At 38.5% G+C, this 13,163-nt stretch overlaps 1 pseudogene; it reads left to right on the forward strand.

The window, feature by feature from the left end:
• Positions 1-12,624, forward strand: part of LOC115522862 — a 30,447-nt pseudogene extending 17,823 nt beyond the window's left edge.
• The last annotated feature ends 539 nt before the right edge of the window (positions 12,625-13,163 follow it).

The raw sequence follows: 13,163 nt of genomic DNA on the forward strand, positions 1-13,163 counted from the left end.
GTAGCACTGGCCTCATAAATTTGGAAGTATTCCTCCTTCAGCTATCTAGAGAATTGTTTTGTAGCCTATAACCATTTGGTAGAATTCATCAGTGAAGCCATCTCACTTAGAATTTTCTTTGTGCACAGGTTATCTTAAATAGAAGACCATTTAAGTTATCTAATTCTTGTTGGGTTTTTTTTTTTTTTCATTTTATTTATTTTAGAGAGAGAGAAAGCATGAGCAGAGGAGAGGGACAGTGGGAGAGAGTGAGAATCTCAAGCAGGCTCCACACCCAGTGCAGAGTTGATGCCAGCCTCCATCCCACAACCCCAGGATCATTACCTGAGCAGAAACCAAGAGTCAGATGCTCAGCCGTGTGAGCCAATCAGGCACCCCTTAAGCTACCTAGTTCTTGAATTAACTTTGGTAGATTGTGACCTTTTAGAAATTTGTCCTTTTAATCTATGCCATCAAATGGATTTAAATATATGTGTTGATAATTTTTTTTAATAACCTCAAGGTCTGTGATCTATACTGATGTTCTTTTTTTTCCCTGATATTTGTCATCTGTATCTGGAAGTTTATCAATTTGATCTCTTCAAAGAACCAGCATTTGGTTTCACTGATTTTCTCTATTTTCTTGTTTTTAATTACTTTTACTTCAACTTTTAAGTTTATTACATGTTTTCTTTTGCTTGCTTTCGATTTAGTTTGCTTTTGTTTTGCTGTTATCTTAAGGTGAAACTTTAGATTTTTCAGTTCAAATCTTTCTTCTTTTCTAATATTTATTTTCTATTGTTTATATTATTTCTATTTTTTATATAGAGAAAACTCTAGACAGTGCATTAGCTGTATACCCTAAAGTTTGATATGTTGTGCTTTTTCATGAAATTAAACTATTTTCAAATGACTCTGAGCATTCCCTCTTTGATACAAAAGTTATTTCAAAATATATGGTTTACTTTTCAAATATGTGAGAATTTTTATATTTTTTGTTATTTCTCTCTGGCATAAGCCTATTATTGAGATTTATCATACTTTGATAACCAAAAATATGTTCGATCTCAGTAAATGGTTTGCAAGCACTTGAATGGAATGTGTGTGGTGATGTTATGAAATGGGTTGCTAAGAGTCCATTAAACTAGGCAGTTGAACTTTTCAGATCTCTACAGTCTTACTACAGATTTCGGATACTTACCATAATTTTTCTGATTTTCTGTCTATTTTTCTGTTAATTATTGACAGAGGAGTGTTGACATCTTTGACTATCTTTATATATTGGTCTATTTTTTATTTTGAGAGTTCTATCAGGTTTTAAAAATATATTTGAAGCTCTGTAATTGAGTACATAAACACTTAAGATGGTTATATCTTTTGGATGAATTGACCCTCCTCATGGCTTCAGACTTCTTTTGTTTCAGATGAAGGATCTTGTGAAGTAAGTACTGTTTTTTGCCTGTCAGTCAGTGGCATCTAATCACCTCCTGCACATCTACCCTATCACAGGTCAAGAGGTAGGGAGGGGCTCTCTTGCCCTGAACCTACTCTGTGTGAGCACTTGATGACACTCATGGAGAAGAGTTTGTGAGTGAGGCCAAACTCCCCTGTGCCTGTGGCTCTCAGTTTTTCTAAACTGAAATCTTTACCCACTCTTGGCCTTTTAAGTATGTACAATATGGGGCACCTGGGTGGCTCGTCAGTTAAGCATCCAACTCTTCATTTCGGCTCAGGTCATGATCTTGGAGTTCAAGCCCTGCATCAAATTCTGCACTGGCAGTGAGGAGCCTTCTTGGGATTCTCTCTCTGTCTCCTTCTCCCTCTCCCTCCCTCTCCCTCCTTCTATGTCCCTCCCCTGCTCTCTCTCTCAAAACAAATAAAGTTTAAAAAAAAGTATTTACAGTATCAACTGACTTTTTTTCTTATATACTTCTATGGTAGCCGCATATTCTTCCTGTGCTTTGGCCAAGGTTGAAAGGTCTGTGTCTGTCCTCCTCATGCCAAGGGATCTGTCACTTTTCAGAAGTCAGGTTTCTTTTTTGTCTTGTGACCTCAGCACGTTGATGGCTTTGAGCTAAATGATAAATTTGTAAACCACTGGCCTTCTCTTACTGCTAGGATGGGAGCAACATTCCTTTGCAGCTTTCAGAAGCAGAACTTACCTGCCAGAATTTTGATTGGAATTAAAGTCTAAAGATCAATTTTGGAAGAATTTTCATCTATATGAGTCTTCAAATCCACATATGATTTCTTATCAATTTTTGGAGTGATCAGTTTAAGAATAATTACTGCTTTTATAGTTGTTATAATATTGTTAAGTATACATATTGACTAATGTTGGAGAAAACTGCCTTAATTAAGTCTAGATTCCTTCTGGGGCAATAAGCTGGCAGAAGTAGGGAGCAAATGCAGGGGGAGAAAACACGATACCCTCTTTTTTCTCATTTCATATGACATCATAATACCTGTTCAAAGTCAAATAGCGTCTGGTTAACTGCATATATTGGACTATAACACAGGTTGTGTTCCCCAGCCCCCCCAACCCCGTTGGGGTCTATCCACTACACATTTCATATATTGATTTACCTTGAAAAGATCCCTTGGGTTTTCTTTTTTAATGTTTATTAATTTGAGAGAGAGGGAGAACACTAGTGGGAGAGGGACAGAGAGAGGGGAGAGAGAGAATCCCAAGATGGCTCCATACTGTCATCACAGAGCCCGATGCAGATCTCACCAACCATGAGATCATGACCTGTCAAAATCAATAGTTGGACACTTAACTGACTGAGCCATTCAGGCACCCCTCTCTCTTTCATTTAAGTTTACTTATTTATTTTGAGAGGGAAAAGAGTGAGTGCACATGAGCAGGGGAGGGATAGAGAGAAAGGGAGAGAGAATTCTAAGCAGGCTCCTCAATGTCAGCACAGAGCCCAACATGGGGCTCGAACTCATGAACTGTAAGATCATGACCTGAGCCAAAATCAAGAGTTGGATGCTTAACCCAATTCTTATTTTAACATTTTTTAATGTTTATTTATTTTAATTGTTTATTTTTGAGACAGAGTGCAAGTGAGAGAGGGGCAGAGAGAGAGACACACACACATACAGAATCTGAAGCAGGCTCCAGGCTCTTAGCAGTCAGCAAAGGGCTTGATGAGGGGCTCAAACTCACAGACCAGAGATCATGACCTGAGCCAAAGTTGGATGCCTAATCAACTGAGCCACCCAGGTGTTCCCCACTTCTTATTTAAAAAAATATAACCATACAATTTTTTCAGAATGCCAAGCATGTCAATGAGTTCATGATTTTTCAAATTTCTAATTTCTCTTTCTATTGCTGAACTTTCAACTCTGGATATTTGTGTTGAATCCTTTGCTGAAAAGGAGGTCTTTACTTCTATAGAGTGTATTCATATTCACCTTTGTCAGCATTTTCACTGGCACTACCAGTCTTTGTCATTTTTTTCTTATACATGTTTGTATTCAAGATTGTTTTTGAGATCTTACCACTAGAGAAATTGTTCTTTCTTGTATCAAAGTGAGTAAGAAGCCTTTAAAATTAAGTAGTCTGGCAGACAGTCTTTGCCATTCTCTACTTGCATTTGAAGTCACTGAAATTGGAAGACTAAGGCTAGGTTTTAAGTTAGTTAGCTGGGCATCTTATAACTCAAGTAAATATAACCAGTGTCACAGAGGAAGCTCAATAGCATAAGCTGGAAATCAGGATACAGATGTGCAGGAAAGGGGACATTAGAACTAATGAGGGGACAAATTCCTCCATGGAAGGACAAATCCCTGGGAGTTAACATTCAATGCAATGAAATAAAGTAGCTGTTGTCTCAATATCTTCTCAGAGTTAGTGCTTTCTTTCAACATAGCAAATGAAGTTTGTCCACTCTTCATTTAAGATATTTATGGATTTCTGATGGATTTTTTTGAAGGAAAAGAAGTGTTGAACAGAAAATAGTAAAAAAAAATAGCAATTTGCAAAAAAAATTATTTATGGGACAAGATTTCAATCAAGCTGTCTGACTCTACAGCAGGGTTTAGCAAATGAAAGCCCAAAGGCTAAATCTGATCTGCCACTATTTTTGTAAATAAAGTCATATTGAGGCACAGCCATGTCTATTCTATCCTCCATGTGTATCCACAGAGGTGTTTTAAACTTGAAATTTAATTTTGTCCTTGCTTATTAAAAACCTTCCAGAATCTTTCTGTTGCTCCAAAATCTTTATATGGCACATAAAGCTATTCAAAATATGGTCCCTGCACAATTAAGCAGACCATACATTTATCACTGTTTTTTTTTATTTTGTATTTATTTCTTATACTCTGTATTTCAGTCATTCATTTATTGTATTTATTCTCTTGTTTCTGGGCCACACATACCCTTCTTTTTGGTCCCAACGGACTTATCCTTTCAGTCCTATCATATAACTCATCCCTTGGGAAAGACTCAGATACCCAAGAGTTCTACATGCTCCCATAAAACCCAGAAAATCTACTGCCAACAATGATCATGCTATTGTTTATTTTGTTTGTGGTATATATCAGTGGTTGGTAAACTATAGCCCATAGGCCAAATCTATACTGCTGTTTGAATGGTCTATGACCTAAGAATAGTTTTTACATTTTTAAAGTGTCTTAAGTCAAAAGAAAAGCGATATTTCAGGGCACCTGGGTGGCTCAGTTGGTTAAGCATCTGACTTTTAATTTTGGCTCAGGTCATGATCTCATAGTTTGGGATTCTATCTCTCCCTCTCTCTGCTCCTCCCTTGCTTGTGCTCTCGCTCTCTCTCTCTCTCTCTCTCTCTCTCAAAATGAATAAATAAACTTAAAAAAAAGAAAAGTGGTATTTCATGACATACAGAAAATTATATGAAAATCAAATTTTATGGTTCATAAATATAATGTTATTGGAGCCTGGCCACACTCATTTGCTTATATAATTATCATACATTGGGGAAGGTGTCATAGGAACAAAGGGAAAATACTATCCCACGTCCCATAGACTTCGGTATTCACAATACCTTCCTCAGTGTGTGGCCCATAAAAAACACTCACTAGTTATTTATAAGTGAAACTATTTTGCCCCCAAATCAGTTGCAGTTAAGCAGAGAATCCAGTCAGATTTTCCAGTTCCTAGCCAAGCACTCTTTGCTCCTAGATTAGGCTTCCTTCCCTATGATTATAGAACAATATTATTCTTAGAGTAATTATCGAATTAAAATTCCTTCCAGTTTCTTCTAGTCTTGGATGGTACCTAGGCTGCAAAAGCTCTAAAATGCTGAACTGTTCATAAGCAACCTCCCTTGTTATGGCCACAAAGGGTAAATAATGATAGACAAGCACTTCTGCTCAAAGCTCGGCTTTAAAATAGCATTTTGATAAGTTCAGGCACACCTCAAAAGCGCAGCTTATGGAAAAAGTATATCAAAGCAAGCACCATGATTAACCATATCCAGATGAGAGAAAAATGTGTTGACATTTCAGCAAGAATGGTTTCAATTCAAGCCCCCCCCAAATCCCCATTTATACTTTCTAGTCAGCCAAAATTTCCAGCTGCATGGATTCTCTAGTGAATGAACAGGCCAGCACGTAGAATAAGGTCACTAAAGAATGTGCCAGTAATCACAAACTGTAATTAAGCGGTAATGGCCTCAACCTGAAGCTTTCTTCAGGATTAATGAATACCTGAGAAGCTAGTGGCCTGAGGCAGCACTCATTCTGTCCAGGATGCCCTGGGATAATGTGAGTGCTATAAACAAATGTGTTTCCAGCTTAAATCATCCCCTAAAGTTACCTTTTCCACTTCTATGTCACAGAGTTAGATTTTTTTTATGGCATTCATTGTGGAAAAAAAAAACACAAGTTTAATCAAGAAAAGAGAAAGAAAGGATTGAAATTCAAAACCAGTAGAGATTTATTTTGGGTAGTGGGGGGTGGTGAGTGTGAACTATATTTAGAATATTCAGACTTCATTTTCAGCTTTGCTATGAAACATAGGGGTAAGAATATTTATTACATGCCAGATTATACACATAAATTTATCACTTAGTAAATATGAATAAATTATAATTATTATCAATAACTGTTATAATCATCATTACTATGGCTTTTAATGCCTTAGCTTAACTAATGAGAAGAGAGTCTGGGGCAAGTAGAACATCGGGTTAGTAAGTAAGGCAACTATCAAAATATGAGCCATCATTTATTTGCTGCTTACTCTAAGGCAGGTAGCGTCGTTTCCTCTGTGGGCTGAGCATCATTATTTCCCTTTTATAGGTAAGGAATCTGGGAATCGTGGAGATTAAGTAACTTGTCCTAGGTCATTCTAATTAGTGTCGAGGTTAGGATTGAAGCCTAGGTTCTTCTGACTTTAAGACCCAAACCCAAACCACTATGCACTCTGACCTCACTGATATGAAAGGTCTCGATCAATCATTTGGAAATGATGAGATAGATTTGTCAGGGTGACATTTCCAATAGAGAAATGAAGCTAGTGGTGAATGATTGAAGTCATTAACATGATTTAAAGGGAAACTGCTATGTGTATCAGAGGTCTTAGCTGGGAAAAATTCAGGAGTGACAGAGATATTTAATGTAGAAATCTGCTCTGTATCATATCATATCATATCATATCATATCATATCATATCATATCATATCATATCATATCTCTTGGTATGAATGTAGAAGCCCTGACACAACCACAGTTTCCACAGCATATCCCACAGTCCCACTAGCCACACCAGAGTCCACCATGTCTGAAATTTCTTTTTTTTTTTTTTTAATTTTTTTAATGTTTATTTTTGACAGAGAGAGAGAGACAGAGCATGAGTAGGGGAGGGGCAGAGAGAGAGGGAGACACAGAATCGAAAGCAGGCTCCAGGCTCTGAGCTGCCAGCACAGAGTCCGATGCAGGGCTGAAACTCACAGACCGCGAGATCATGACCTGAGCCGAAGTCAGACGCTCAACCGACTGAGCCACCCAGGTGCCCCTGAAATTTCTTTAATAAAAGACTGAGCTTCTATTTTTTTAAATGAGAGGTTTAATATGTAAACATGACTAAGAAAAATACCAAGTAAACATATCCAGAAAAGTACCATTTCCTGAAATGGGAAAAACTGCTATTAGCACTTTTCTTAAAGGAAAAGTGCAGGAGGCTATTTTACCACTTGATGAATTAAGTACTGGATTATAAAAAAAAAATCCTATGATTCTAAAATAAGGAGGGGAGTGGTAAGGAAGGGGCTATTTATTTCTCTGCCACAGAAAAACATGGAACAGATAAAGTAACCAGATACCTGCTTCCCTATTTTCATCTCACTGGTCCCAGAGTGGGTGGCTGGGCATTCCTCCTTCCTCAGGATGGATGGTCTAGATGACAGAGGGGACACAAAATATTCTTTGACGAACTAGTTGACTTCACTGAGCATGTATTTTCAGGTGTGTCTTGCCCTTTTAGGGGAAGTGACAGGTTATAGTAGGGTCTCAGAGCCTCCTCCAAAGACACAAAATGTGAGGAGTCCATTTCACCTCCAGACTTCCTCTGACCCTGTGTAATAAGCAGATCTGATCTAAGATGTCCCTTTCTCCCAAGGATGTTACGTTACTATCTCAACTGATGTAGCTTACCTAGGAAGACAACCTTTGGCAAAATTCAAGCAAACGAAACCTTTTCTAGAGAGGTCTCAAATACTAGAGCATAATTAGGTTTGGACTATGCTATGTTTTATGAGACAAAACATACTCATGTTCTAAACTAAACTTGATGTGACCTCTGCCATTCTTTTTCCAAGGAGAGAAAATTTAAGAGGAAATTATCAGTACAGCTGAGCCTGCTTTATCTTCCTTCTTTTTCAAAGTCAGATAACCACAGACACAACTAGAAAAATTTATTCAGGCAGGAATTACCAAATTAGGAGAGTAAAGCATAGTGAACAGAGGGAAAAGAGTGAAGTCACGGACACAGGTGACTAATTTTACCTACTTTGTAATAAATAGGGAGTCTTGCAGAGTTTTAGAAGCATATTATTATCTTACTTTTCAAGCACAATGGCCAAGATGGCAGGACAGAAGAGTGGCGAATGTTTGTAATGAGTAAAGCCTGTTTGGAATACTGACATTGAGGCAATAATGAGAAAAGAAAAGAGGGGAGACAGGCGGATAAAGAGACAAAAAGAGAGTTACTAAAGACTTTTAATAAGAGTCACTGAATTTCATATCTTTGCTGAATTATGAACCACATACAAACTAAGGTCAGGCCCTATCTAAGCCCCACTGCTAGTTCAGATTCATCCCACCCCCATCCCCCAAGGCCTGGGCTCCCCTGGTGCAAGATGAATGTTCAAGGAGGGAGAGAAAGGAAAGAAGAAAATCCATTCTCAGCATCTGGTTGCAGAACATAGGAGAAAACAGCACAGTGATTCTGTGCCAGCAATATCCATCGCAGCCAGCCCACTCAACTGACACAGTTACCTAAAGAGCATGGCCACGACGCTTAACTGTCAGTTCTGGAATTAGCAAAAGACCCCAGATGGGAATTCACTAACTGGTTTCCCAGGAGGTTCAGGGAGTAAAACTCTGTCATCTCTACAATTGTAGACAGTCCTATCCCTCTTAACTTTCTTCTCTAAGCTATTTCTAATTTGATGATTCGCAGTGAGAGGTATACATTTGAATTGTCTGTAAAACTTTGGGGAGGGGCAGGGTGGTAATGCATATCCTCTCCCTATTCCAGATCTAAAGAGTAAGAATGCTTAGGAGGAGGGGTATCTGTATGTGTATTAAAAATAAAAGATTAAAATGACTCTGAAGCACATGCCAAGTTAAGAACCAGTGTCTTAATTTCCTTGGTCTTTCTTCAACTGATAAAATCCAAAATATCCTCTCCATCTCAGCTACTCTTTGGGATATATTGGTTTTCAATCTTGCTTTTAAGACAATGACACCTAGTAAGGAACATAAAATTCCAAACTGAACTACCACCTCCCTATTCTATTAATGCAGCCTAAGATAGTATTTCTTCTCCTCTCAACATTAGCAAAAACTTCTAGGCTTTTACATATCTCTTTCACTTGTTTGATCCTGTGCTGCTGTATGGGATGAGGTTCTTTCAGAGAGGTCCTTCAATAGCCCTTAAGACTATATTGCTGAAGACCAAACTGCCTAATGCAGCATCCTATCTACTCCCCTTCTTGTTCATGCCTTATAGCTTCTGGTCTGCCGCAAGCTCTTGTTTCCAAGTCAGGCTATGTAATTTATGGCTTCTTCTTCTATCTTCTCTCGACCTTCGATGAAAAAGGAAGAAACTGCATCACAATTCCATCTGCTGAGATCAATTTGGATCAAGATTCCAGTGTTCACAGTATGTTCCAAATCCATTCTATTTGCATATTGATCAGCCTCTCAGAAATCTCTTGATCCATAATCTTGATTAAGATGTTGAGGACATGTTATTATCAAGCCTATTTCAGATCAATAATTGCCTAACACTTCCCTCCTTCCAAAGGGTGAAATCAATAAAAGAATTCACAAGGAAAAATATCCATCAATAACTTGGATGCTCCACAGGTCAGACTCACAGAATCGAATCACCTTATCCTCTAGGATACAGCCTCTTGATGTATAATGTTTCTCCTTTGTAAAAAGTCATGCTAGAAAGATTTTATAGCTCTTGAAGGAAATAGTTATGAGATACTATCATAAACTAGTTTATATCAGAGCCCTGCTGAAACCACAGGTAAATAATTTATTACTGAATTAAAATAAGAATGATGCCACACACCTTAACATCCATCCATCCATCCATTCATTCAATTAATGGATACTTATAGAACACTATGCATCAGACAGGCATTATGCTAAGCATGGAAAACAGAATGAGGGCCAAGACAGAGCTATTCCCGTACATCAAAGAGCTAAAAGTCCAACAGGGGAAGAGAGACATCAAAGGAGAAATAATAAAAAATTATCCTATCTAGACTAATGAGGAGTCCTTCTACTACATTAGACTCCATCACTATGACACCATATAATGAGAAGTATATATGTTGTTGAATTTTAAAATGCTTGTGGATACACACATTTGAAAGGAATATAGAGAAACTAGAATGGTTGCAAGAGAGCACCTCCTGGATGCTGACGTGACTTGAAATAATGCTATATGAAAAGCAACTATAGGAATGGAGATGATTAGTTTAAAGAGGAATGAACATTTTAGTCACCAGACCTCTGATGGTTGGACTGTGGCAAATGGAGATGACCTTGTTTATAGGGTCTTAGGGAGTTGAACAGAGAACAATGATTAGGAAGCCAGATTCCATCTCAAAAGAAGAAATGTTTTTATATCAGGATTGTATCCAGATTGAGTGCGCTTCTCAAGAAACAATGAGATTTCCATTAGTGGATTATTTCATCACACATTGTCTCCTCTCTTACAAGGATATTTCAAAAGATTTACAATTAAAAAATGGGCAGTTGGATTAGAGGGTTAAAAACCCTCCCAGACCGGAAGCCCTCTATGCCAGAGTCCAGCTCCAGCAGGTCCAGGGGTTCCCGAAGGATGAATGGCATCAGCGAAAAAGTGAAAAAATAAAATAAAAAATAAAAATAAAAGGGGACACAGACAACAGCAGTGTGTCGAACTGGCCGCTTTATTGTGGCAAATGTGGCATTATATTTGTTAGCAATTTCCTTGTAGCATGCATCATCTATGTGTTCTGGCATTACCTAATTCTAAAAATGTTCCTATATGTAATCACCCTTTAAGGAATAACATGGTTATTTTCTCATAATGCTCCCTCCTGCCCTTTGCTTATTGATTAATTTCTTACATTACTTTCATTATGTATCTATGTTTATCTATAATCTATAAAGCATTTGTTTTGCTGTTTTCATGAAAGGTCATCTATCTCTCAACACCTCAAGTGGAACAGTTACAGGGACAAGACCTCTTAGTTGTTTCCCTGAACATTTGTGGCTTGAGGAACAAAAGTATTCGCCTCAGTCCGAGGTGCCAGGAGGGGGCCAAGAGGGCCTTGGGAACCCACGCCTTATGCATTCTCAGAAAGACAATGCACCGAGGAACTAATGAAACATTCTGTACCTTAACCTACTAGGTTCAATCATCATCTGGAATGCCTTCTGGGGGCCAAGTGGGTCTAGGGGTCGAGTAACTTGTGCCCATAGATACACTCCTTTGTTGCCGGAGTGGGGCTTTTAAATCCATTTATTCCTCCTTTGCTGGCAAACGTATGAGGCTACCCTTCCTTTAGGTAGAGGAGTCTTTATAGGGGGTGGCAAGGGCTAAACGTAGGGCTGCACAATTTCCTTGCGGAACCTTATTTCCTTCCCCAGTGGTTCTTTTCCCAGGGGTCTGTTGAGGGCAATTCCCCAACAGACAATTCCCCAGGTACTTTTATTAAGGCCAAATTACATAAAAGCAGGAGTACAAGAAGCTTCACTGTCGGTGGGCCGCCTGCAGTCCCGATCCATCCACTGCCCGGGCCCTGCCATCAGGCTGGTTGGATAGCTCGGCTTCTGGCACCTATAAGTCATATTTTATATATTTTAAACTGTTTGATATATACAGAATAAAACCCTGACTTCTTAAACATGTTAACTATCTCTTAATTATAATGCCAAATTTCTGTTATTTCCTTTTAATGGACTATTCAACCTTATGTTATTTTATACTATGGGGATACGTTTTAAATTATAAATGAAGCCCTAATAATTCACTTTAACATGAAGTTTTGTGACTATTTTAAACATGTTTTAAAAATAGGAAAAAGCTTAGTGACAACACTTCTGCTAATGAGAAGGAGGTGAAGGCCAAATTTCTCAGATTATTGTTTTCCAGCAATAATGCAATTGGTTTACCTTGGAGAAAGTAGTGGAGTTTGAAGGAAGGTCCTGTGACTGGACAGAAGAAAATCTGAAGAAAGACATATCTAAATGTCTATTAGAGTCTTTAACATTGTTCTGTGAAGATGACAGCCAGGCCCAGGAAATCATTAAGAAGCTGGAGAAGAATATAATGTTCCTTAGCCAGTGTACAGCATGAGAAGCCAGGAGGGCTTAGATATTGGGAGCTATTAATCAGGCAAGCCAGGTTAGTAAAGCAGTTGAAATGATGACTCAGCAGGGAGAAAATCTGAAAAATAATGCATGCCAAAAAGCATGCTGAACTAGAAGAACCAAAATGGGTTCTTTTGCAAAATGAAAGGTCTTTTAACTTTCTTGTCAATGAAGATGACTGCCAAGTTCAAAAAAAAAGTTCAACTTTTTTAAACATCAAGCCATTTTCTCTTTGAAGAGTGACCATCATCTCTTTACCCAGAAATATTGGAAATTCAGGAATGGTGACTGGGATGGTCAAACAGTTGGCGTTTTGGGGGATCATAACAAAGAGAGCACCATCCCTCATTACAAGGATTTATAAGCACCTATTCCCGGGCAGATGCTGAAGAAGAAAAATGTGAACTAAAAACTAAACGTGACTTGGAACCATCTGAAGAAGAAACAGTAGAAAGGACAAGAATGCCACATTAAGTCTTTCTGCAAAGAGAAATAATCCATCAAAATGGTCTATCTCATGTTTTTATGACATGATAGCTCCCTGAACAACAAATCTCAAGACTTCCACCAGAAAGACTACTAAGGAGTGCCTGGGTGGCTCAGTAAGTTAAGCAACTCACTCTTGATTTAGGCTCAGGTCATGATCTCATGGTTTGTGAGTTTAAACCCCACATAGGGTTCCTTGCTGACAGCGTGGAGCCTGCTTGGCATTCTCCTCTCCCTCTCTGTCTCTCTTTGCCCCTCCCCTGCTTGCGCTCGCTCTCTCTCTGAAAAATAAACTTAAAAAACAAAACAACACAAAAAGACTACTAAGGCACTCTGGCTTTTATTGTATTCATTGCACTGTTTGCAGCTTTGATGGGCTTCCTCATAGTCCAGTTTCCCCAAATGTCTCTGGATGCTGCGCCCGCAGAGGATGGGGACTCCTGGATGTCTGTAGAACATATCGTGCATCCATTTCTCAGACTTTGACACAATGAGCCACCACCAGTGCACCTACAGCACATCCTAATATGCATATCTGGATTTGTAAAGTTTCAGTATAGGAACTTCATAAGTTAGTAACTTTCAGCTGGGAAATTATAGCATGGAACCAGAGG

This window comes from Lynx canadensis, chromosome C2 (genome assembly GCF_007474595.2).
Source record: "Lynx canadensis isolate LIC74 chromosome C2, mLynCan4.pri.v2, whole genome shotgun sequence".
NCBI classification, from domain to species: Eukaryota; Metazoa; Chordata; class Mammalia; order Carnivora; family Felidae; genus Lynx; species Lynx canadensis.